Source organism: Passer montanus, unplaced genomic scaffold, assembly GCF_014805655.1.
Source record: "Passer montanus isolate IOZ18808 unplaced genomic scaffold, ASM1480565v1 scaffold334, whole genome shotgun sequence".
Classification (NCBI taxonomy): domain Eukaryota; kingdom Metazoa; phylum Chordata; class Aves; order Passeriformes; family Passeridae; genus Passer; species Passer montanus.
Genome location: NW_024368086.1, coordinates 44,670 through 53,390, shown reverse-complemented (window position 1 = coordinate 53,390; position 8,721 = coordinate 44,670). Strand labels below are relative to the sequence as shown.

Below are 8,721 nucleotides of genomic sequence, written 5' to 3'. Positions count from 1 at the left end.
GCTGGGCTTCTGCCCTCGGGGGCCATAGCAATCATTTGTCCTTTTGTTGTACAAAAACCAATCACAGTCTGGGGAAGAGATTTGTTGGCACAATGGGGCACAAAAATTGGGTTGGATTTTTAGTCGGGGTCACTGCGGCACTTGTCACACTGAAGCTGACTTGGAAAACAGATGATCCAGTTTGGGTGGATCAGTGGCCCCTTGAACGAGAAAAAAGGAGTGCATTGAAGAACCTGGTCCAAAATCAATTGGAGAAAGGACGCATCAAGACAACAAACAGTCCTTGGAATTCTCCAGTGTTTGTCATTAATAAGAAATTATCAGGCCAATGGAGATTGTTGCATGATCTCAGAAGGATCAATGAAGTCATTGAGGACATGGGACCTCTTCAATTGGGACTTCCATCAGTTTCTATGATTCCCAGACACTGGCCACTTGTGATCATCAGTCTCAAGGATTGCTTTTTCAGTATTCTGCTTCATCCAGATGATGCGCCAAGATTTGCCTTTTCAGTTCCAAGTGTCAACAAGGAAGCACCGCTGCAGCGATACCATTGGGTTGTACTTCCACAAGGCCTCAAGAACTCGTTGACAATATGTCAATGGTACGTGGCACAAGTTTTGTCACCAGCGAGAAAGAAATTCCCGAAGGTGAAGATCATTCATGGATGATTTGCTCATTGCAGCATCAACACAACAAGAGCTGCAAAAGGCTCATGACTGTGTGATTGCAGAGGTGCAAAAGGCAGGGTTGGAGATCAGTGTTTGAAAATTCAAGAGATCGCACCTTGGAAATACCTAGGGTGGAAGATCTCAGAGAGAACAATAAAACCTCAAAAGATGGAGATCAGCACAAAAGTCAATAATCTGCATGATTTACAACAACTTCTAGGGGAAATCAACTGGATGAGACCAATTTTAGGAATCACAAACAGCGACATTCCAGCGTTGCTCAATCTCTTGAGAGGGGACACAGACATTTTATTTCCCAGGACACTCATGCAAGAGGCAAAGAAAGAATTGGAAAAGATCACAGATGCCATTCAGAAATGACAAGCACATCGGTTTGTTGAATCATTGCCTTTTGAGTTGGCAGTGTTGGGAAAGAAGACACAGTTCCATGGTTTGATCTTTCAATGGGATCCATCTCAAAGAGATTCTTTAATAATCATAGAGTGGATTTTCCTACCATACAGGCCTTTGAAAACAATTCTCGCAGATTTAGAGATGGCGGCACAGATCATCATCAAGGGAAGAACAAGATTGCTGACAATGACAGGACAGGAATTTTCAATCATTCATTTACCTTTGAAAAAAGATTATCTTGAATGGGCGATGCAGAAATCAAAAGACTTATTGATCGCATTGTTAGCTTTTCCAGGAACTTGTACAATTCATTTTCCACAGCACAGACTGTTGCAGTCACAAATATGTTACAGAGCAAAGCCAAGAATAAGTGAAAAACCTCTGAATGGGATCACAGTGTTCACTGATGGCTCAGGAAAGACACACAAGTCAGTGATCACGTGGAGGGACTCAAGGACAGGGGAATGGGAATCAAACGTGAAGATGGTTTAAGGCTCTCCACAGATTGTGGAATTGGCAGCAGTTCTTCAAGCATTTGAGTTGTTCAAGAAACCTCTCAACTTGGTCACAGATTCCGCGTATGTCGCGGGTGTGGTCAGACGATTAGAGGGTTCACTTTTGAAAGAGGCCAGCAATGAAGAATTATACTCATATCTGGCAGGCATGAAAACATTGTTGGAAAGTAGGGAGCACAAATATTTCATCACACACATCAGAGCTCACACAACACTTCCAGGATTTTTAGCAGAAGGGAATGCTCGAGCAGACAGATTGGCAATGCCCATTTCACAAACACTTCCAGACATTTTTGAGCAGGCAAAATTAAGTCATGCATTTTTTCATCAGAATACAGAAGCGCTGATGGAATCCTTTCGTCTCACAAAAACTCAAGCGAGAGAAATCATTAGTGCTTGTCCAGTTTGTCAACTTGTACACCCACCAGCTTCCGCAGGTGTGGTCAATCCGCGAGGACTGCAAAGTCTTCAGCTGTGGCAAGCAGACATCACAAAGTATCCATCATTTGGGAAGCTCAAAAATGTTCATGTTTCAGTAGATACATTCTCAGGAGCAGTCTTTGCTTCAGCACATGCAGGGAAAACAGCAGATCATGCTTGTCGACATTTTCTGCAAGCATTTGCATCATTAGGCGTGCCACAAGAAATAGAAACAGATAATGGTCCAACGTATACAGGCAGGGTGCTTGACAAATTCCTGAAAAAATGGGGTGTCAGACACACATTTGGTATTCCATATTCACCCACAGGTCAAGCAATCATTGAGAGAACACATCATACCTTAAAATCTTTGTTAGACAGGCAAAAAAGAGGGGAGCCAGAAGCAACACCACACATGAAATTAAATAAAGCATTGTGTGTGTGGAATTTTCTAAATAGTTCATCTTCAGAACCCAATCCACTAATCTTGAGACATTTTTCAAACAGTTCACAGCAAAACTAAGGGAAAATCCTTTGGTCTTGATCAGAAACCCAGAGTCAGGACAAATAGAAGGTCCTTTCAAACTAATCACTGGGGGCAAGGGTTTCGCTTGTATTTCCACAGGGCAAGGTCCAAAGTGGGTGTTGGCGTGACATGTGAAGCCATTCAGAAAACAAGAACAAGAAAGCGCTGATCCCAGAAGCAGAGAGACGAGCACTCAAACAGAGGAGAAGATCCAGGCTACGAATGACAGCTCAGAAGAAAAAGAACAATAGAAATAAAAAAACTTTGGGGGTTTTTCATTGGGATTTTGAGTGAAAAGATGGTGATGTTTGTTCACGAAGGTGGAGTTATGAGCTTCACAATGCTCATGTGTTCAATTTCATTGTCAATCGCTGTGAACAGCAAGGCAAATTTACCTATTGATCAGCCGGAGCGAAATGTTTGGGAGGCTTTAGCGCAGGCAGTAAATTTAGATAGTATCTGCCTGACACACTCCAGACCAGGAAAACTGTTCTTGGCATGCATGATTGGGTTGCCAGTGAGCGAATGGCCGATTCCAGGACACACTGCAATTGAGATTTCGCAGGTCGTTAAAGATCCTGTGAATGAGTGGTGTGCTTGGACACATCTTCTTCCTGTGGCTTCTACTGAACCCCAGGAAATGAAGATTTTCGGATCCATGAAAATGGACATGTGCATGGAGTTTGAAATTTCAAATGCAAAAGAAGCAAACAAAACCATCAATGTCACTCCAAATCAAGAATTTTATAGAAATGCATCAGCTTGGTGCAAAAACATTGAGATAATAACCAGAGGGTCACTCCAAGTTCCAGTGCAGTTGCCGAGGGGATTCTTTTTGATTTGCGGAGATAGGATTTGGCACGGCATTCCTGCAAATGCCAAGGGAAGTCCATGCAGCATTGGAAAGATTTCAATATTGTCACCAGATTCGAAGTTGCAGAAAGAACAAAAACGTAAAGAGAAAAGAGCTTTAAGACACTATGATGCAAATTGTAATGATGAAATCTACAGTTGGGACAAGGCAAGGAGAATTGCGATAGCAATTTTCTCACCTCAGGCAGCGTCAGGGGTGGCTTTGACTCAATCAGACTGTATGGGTTGTTGGCTGAGCAAGCACGCTCAATCAGTCTCTCTTGCACTGAGTGATATGTTGCAAGACATGGACAGTGTAAGACAGGCAACTCTACAAAATAGACTGGCGACCAATTATCTCTTGCTAGCTCATGATCATGGATGTCAAGAATTTGAGGGAATGTGTTGCATAAATCTCTCTGATCACTCAAAATCAATTCATGAAAATATACAAAAAATAGAAGACAGTATAAAGAGACTCGGCGAAATCACAGGGTCTTGGATTGACGATGTAGTAGAGTTTTTTGATCCTTCTCCCTTATGGAGAGGACTTTTGAAGATAGGGTTTCAGATTTTGATAGTTCTCATTGTTCTCTTGATTCTAGTGCCATGTATATTTTTCTGTATAAAGCAGATCATGAGTCAAGTTGTAAAAAAGGTGCTTTTGGTGCAAACAGAAGGGGGAGATGTGGGAACTCAACACATCACTCTGAATGTCCAGAGTCGCCAAGAGAACCCTTGGGGGGGCTCGGATATCCTGGAATGTTGTCAAAAGTGTTTGGTGGCTTGACTTTGATCCATCTAGAGATGAAACATCTGTGTATGAGGAAATGGAAAGTTTTAGAGTGTGAATAGTGTGTTTGCAAGGTGAAGTATAAATTTTAGAATTTAGGTACAGGGGGGTCATGAAGACAACATGGAGGATTCAGGGCATGGTCCTGGGTTCTTCTTTCTTCTTCATGTCTTCCACTTCTGTGGTGATGTTGGCACTTTTGGATTGGTTCATGGTGAAGGTACACTTGTCAATAAGGGTGAAAAGTATTGGGAATTAAAGGTAAATATGATAGACGTAATTTTCACTATAAAAGACACAACTGTCCCGTGGGCGGGGGAGAGTGCACTTGGCTGTCCTGCTGAGTGGACCTCGGCTGGGCAGAGAGAAAATATTGTAGATAAGAATTAATAAACAAGACTGAAGACAGAAAACCTGAGAGTCCAGACTCGTCCTTCACTGTGCAGCCACCCGAAACCACCTTTTCCTGTATCAGGGCAGAGACAAACAACAGCGAACCCCGATAATCCCTCCCATTTGGAACTCATCTTCCTCCTCACTGATCTCAGTTCCTCCTCTATGTGCCTGCACTTTGTTCTTTTCTCTCACTTGAGGGAGGATGGAAGCACTGAAAGAGTTAATATCTCTCCCGGGGCCTGCAGATGGTTCTGTGACACCGGCCGGGCTTGATCCTTGCGGCCGGAGCTGTTTTACGATGGATGTTATGAATAGAAACTTGTATTTTTTTTGAGTTTCAGAGTTAGAAACAAGTCAGACCTCTTTGGTTTTGCTGCTGGAGAGGGGCTCCTTAAATTACCTGTTAATGGCCGGTGATTAACTATTGTTTCCCTGATGCTGCCCGCTTGCCAAGAAGACACCAGGACAGACCCTCCAAGGTAAAGAGAATAGGCAGTGACATCAGAGCCAGTATGCAGATGAGAAATGCATTGCGCCCTGAATTTTTACAGTTTTACAGTTTTTACAAGAAAAACCCCTAAAATCACGAGCCAACAAGTGACTTAAGTGACGTCTAAGGATGGGAGCATAGTCCCGTACCGGCTTAGACCCTTTTGCATCTCACCCTAACCTGAAAAGATACTGATTAAAGAGACACCCCGGGTTGTTAAACAAACAAACTAGGAATCTGGGACTCTCCCGTGAGGACGGAATCCTCAGCTCTGTCTGCAGACCAGCAGACAAAGCTTCATCATCCTCCTTCTCCGTGCCACGCCTGGGAGGAGTGGCGGCGTGGGCGCAACCCGTCGATTTCTCCCCACCTGAGCTGATTCTTCTTAATAAAGGCATTAAAAAAGGAGAAAGATCTCCTGCCCATTTATTTCAATGGAGGTTTCTGCAGCAGCTGCGCTGGGGCTGTGTCAGGATGGGCCACGCTGGGGGAGAGCCAGGATCTCAGCAGCCAGGCCAGAACACAGCAGCAGTACGGCCGGGGCTGATGGCTTCTCCTCCCCCTGCCCAGGGGTTGCGGGTGAACCCCAAGGGTGGCAGAATCTTGGCTGAGCCGGCCTGGCCCGGGGCTGCTCCTGGGGCCCAGAGGATCCTGGCTCAGCCTGGGCTGGCGGCAGGGCAGGGCTCGGTAGCACCCAGGTGTTGGCAACCACTGCCATGGCCCAGCCCGGCCTTGGCCCCACGGCCTCCCCTCCCCTGCCCAGCAGCCGATGGGGCCTGGGGGCTCCCTGGGAAGGGGCCCGGCCCCACGGCAGGAGCCGCCCGGCCCGGCCCGGCTGAGACAGGTCCGTCTGTGCTGGCCCGAGCAGCCATTGCTGCAGCCCCTGCCCTGCTCTCCAGAGCCCCGAGCTGGGGCTGCTGCTCTGCAGAGCACGGGGGCTGTGCTGCCCGGGGCCCTGGGCTGCCTCTGCTGGGCTCTGCTGCTCAGCCTGGCACACAGAGGCAGCTGATGGTGCTCCCTGCACTCACCCCCTCCCACACAGGCTCTGGGGGCCATGGAGGGGGCTCAGAGGTGCCTGCCTTGTCCCTGGGCTGGCAGTGGGGCTTGGGGCTGCCCTGGATCCTCCTGGGGGAGTTCCCTGAGGAGGAGCAGATGTGGAAAGAGGCAGGGCCACTGTCCCTGGCCGTGCTGCTGTGCTGGGAGCCCCCTCCCTCCACCTCTGCTCACAGGCACTGCCCCTGCAGAGCCAGAGGAGGGCTGAGGAAATGCCTTGGACACACAGGTCAGGACAGCCACTTGTTTTTATTCAAATGCAGAGAGAACAAGCCTCCTGAAATTCTTTGTTATAAAAGCAAAGTAGAAGTTCATGTAGAAATGCTTGGAGTAGTACTACAGGATTTAATAAAAAACATTATAAGACTAGAAAAATAATAAGAAGAGTTCCCAATGAAGAAATGTCCAAATAAGGAAAAAAGGCCCATTATAAAGAGTTACATTATGGAGGTTCTGAACAGACAAAAAGAGAGTTTATTGCTTCTGAAAAGAGAGAGTCATCATTTTCCTCAGGGCATCCTTGACCACCTGGTTCCTCAAGCTGTAGATGAGGGGGTTCAGGGCTGGAGGCACCACCGAGTACAGAACTGACAGTGACAGATCCAGGGATGGGGAGGACATGGAGGGGGGTTTCAGGTAGGCAAACATCATAGTGCTGAGGAACAGGGAGATCACAGCCAGGTGAAGGAGGCATGTGGAAAAGGCTTTGTGCCGGCCCTGCTCAGAGGGGATCCTCAGCACAGCCCTGAAGATCTGCACATAGGAGAAAACAATGAAAAAATCCAGCCAAGTCCTAAACAAAGATATCCACAATGAGCCCAAGTTCCCTGAAGCTGGATTTGGAGCAGGAGAGCTTGAGGATCTGGGGGATTTCACAGAAGAACTGGCCCAGGGCATTGCCATGACACAGGGGCAGGGAAAATGTATTGGCCATGAGCAGCAGAGCATTGAGAAAGGCACTGGCCCAGGCAGCTGCTGCCATGTGGGCACGAGCTCTGCTGCCCAGGAGGGTCCCGTAGTGCAGGGGTTTGCAGATGGACATGTAGAGGTCGTAGCACATGATGGTCAGGAGATTCTGCTGAAATGAAGAATACAAAGAAGAAGAGCTGTGCAGCACATCCTGTGTAGGAGATGGTGGTGGTGTCCCAGAGGGAATTGTGCATGGCTTTGGGGACAGTGGTGCAGATGGAGCCCAGGTTGCTGAGGGCCAGGTTGAGCAGGAAGAAGAACATGGGCGTGTGCAGGTGGTGGCCGCAGGCTACGGTGCTGATGATGAGGCCGTTGCCCAGGAGGGCAGCCAGGGAGATGCCCAGCAAGAGGCAGAAGTGCAGGAGCTGCAGCTGCCGCGTGTCTGCCAATGCCAGCAGGAGGAATTGGCTGATGGAGCTGCTGTTGGACATTTGTAGCCTTGGTATGGGTATTTAGAGAGGATTAACACCTGTCTGGGAAGGAAATGGTAGTGCCAGATTGGACATTTCTTCATTCTGGAAATCGTGGACTGTTGAAAGAAGACATTGACAAACTGGGACCAACTTCTTGGAGTCAATCCTATGGGGTTTTTTTTGAAATCCCCTCAAAACTACTTCTCTTCCTATGAGGGAACTTTCCTAATCGTTTTTTGAGTTCAGGTTTGTGCTGTTGAGTTACTGCCTGATCTTCAGCATTGCTGTCAGCCTGGACACTGGGGAGCCCAGAGGCAAAACAGGGCTCCCTGTGCCCTTGTGCAGTCCGACCTGCTGGAACCACAAAGGTGTCCGTTCCTCATTACACCTCCTTAATGTTCAGGGTGATCCAACTTAAAACATGCTTGAAAAATAAAGTGGACATTTTGAAGACTTCGGTTTCAAAGTCAATTTCTCTAAAGACTTCTCTCTTTCCCTGTGCACCTGAACAGGAAGGTGTAACAAGGGTTGGTCTGGCTCTCTGCTGCTGGAGTTGTGCCTACTGGGAGCTGTTTCTCTCTACCCAAGCCTTGTCCCTGCCAGTGCTGCCAGAGCCCATCCCATCCCTGGGGGCTCAGCTCTGCCCTGCAGACCCCTCCCAGCACAGGGCACTGCCCAGGGGCATCTGGCAGCAGGGCCCTAAGGGCAGGACAAACAGAGATGCTGCAAGCCAAGGTGCTGCTGCTGCTGTCTGTAGGGAGAGAAGGCTGAGGAGGCACTTTCTGAGGGAGATCTGAGGCACATCTGCTGATGACCAGGCTGACAGTGCAAGAGTCTCAGTGACACAGCCAAAGCTGACAGCCCCTTTCCCTTCCCTTTAGGAGAAAGCTGAGAGCAGCCCTGGCCATGCAGCACCATCTCCACAGCAGGAGGAATCTGCCCTGATGGGGGTCACTCCTTCCAACTCCAGCTTCTCCCCTGCAGTGTCCATGGGCATATCCCCTGAGCTGGCCAAGAGCCGTGAGGGCTGCAGGACCTGCTCTGCAGGACAGCCCTGGGCAGCCCTGGCTGCAACCCCAGCTTCACCCCCTGCAGCCATCCGTGGCAGCAGGAGCCATCCTGCCCTGTCCCTCTGACGGTGCCCAGGGCAGCCACGCTGTGCCGCACATCATCCTCCTCCTCCTCCTGCTCCTCTGCCACAGAGAAATG

At 48.4% G+C, this 8,721-nt stretch overlaps 1 pseudogene; it reads right to left on the bottom strand.

Annotated features, from left to right (window-relative positions):
* Positions 1–6,604: 6,604 nt before the first annotated feature.
* Positions 6,605–7,530, bottom strand: LOC120505237 (annotated as a pseudogene).
* Between the last annotated feature and the right edge of the window lie 1,191 nt (positions 7,531–8,721).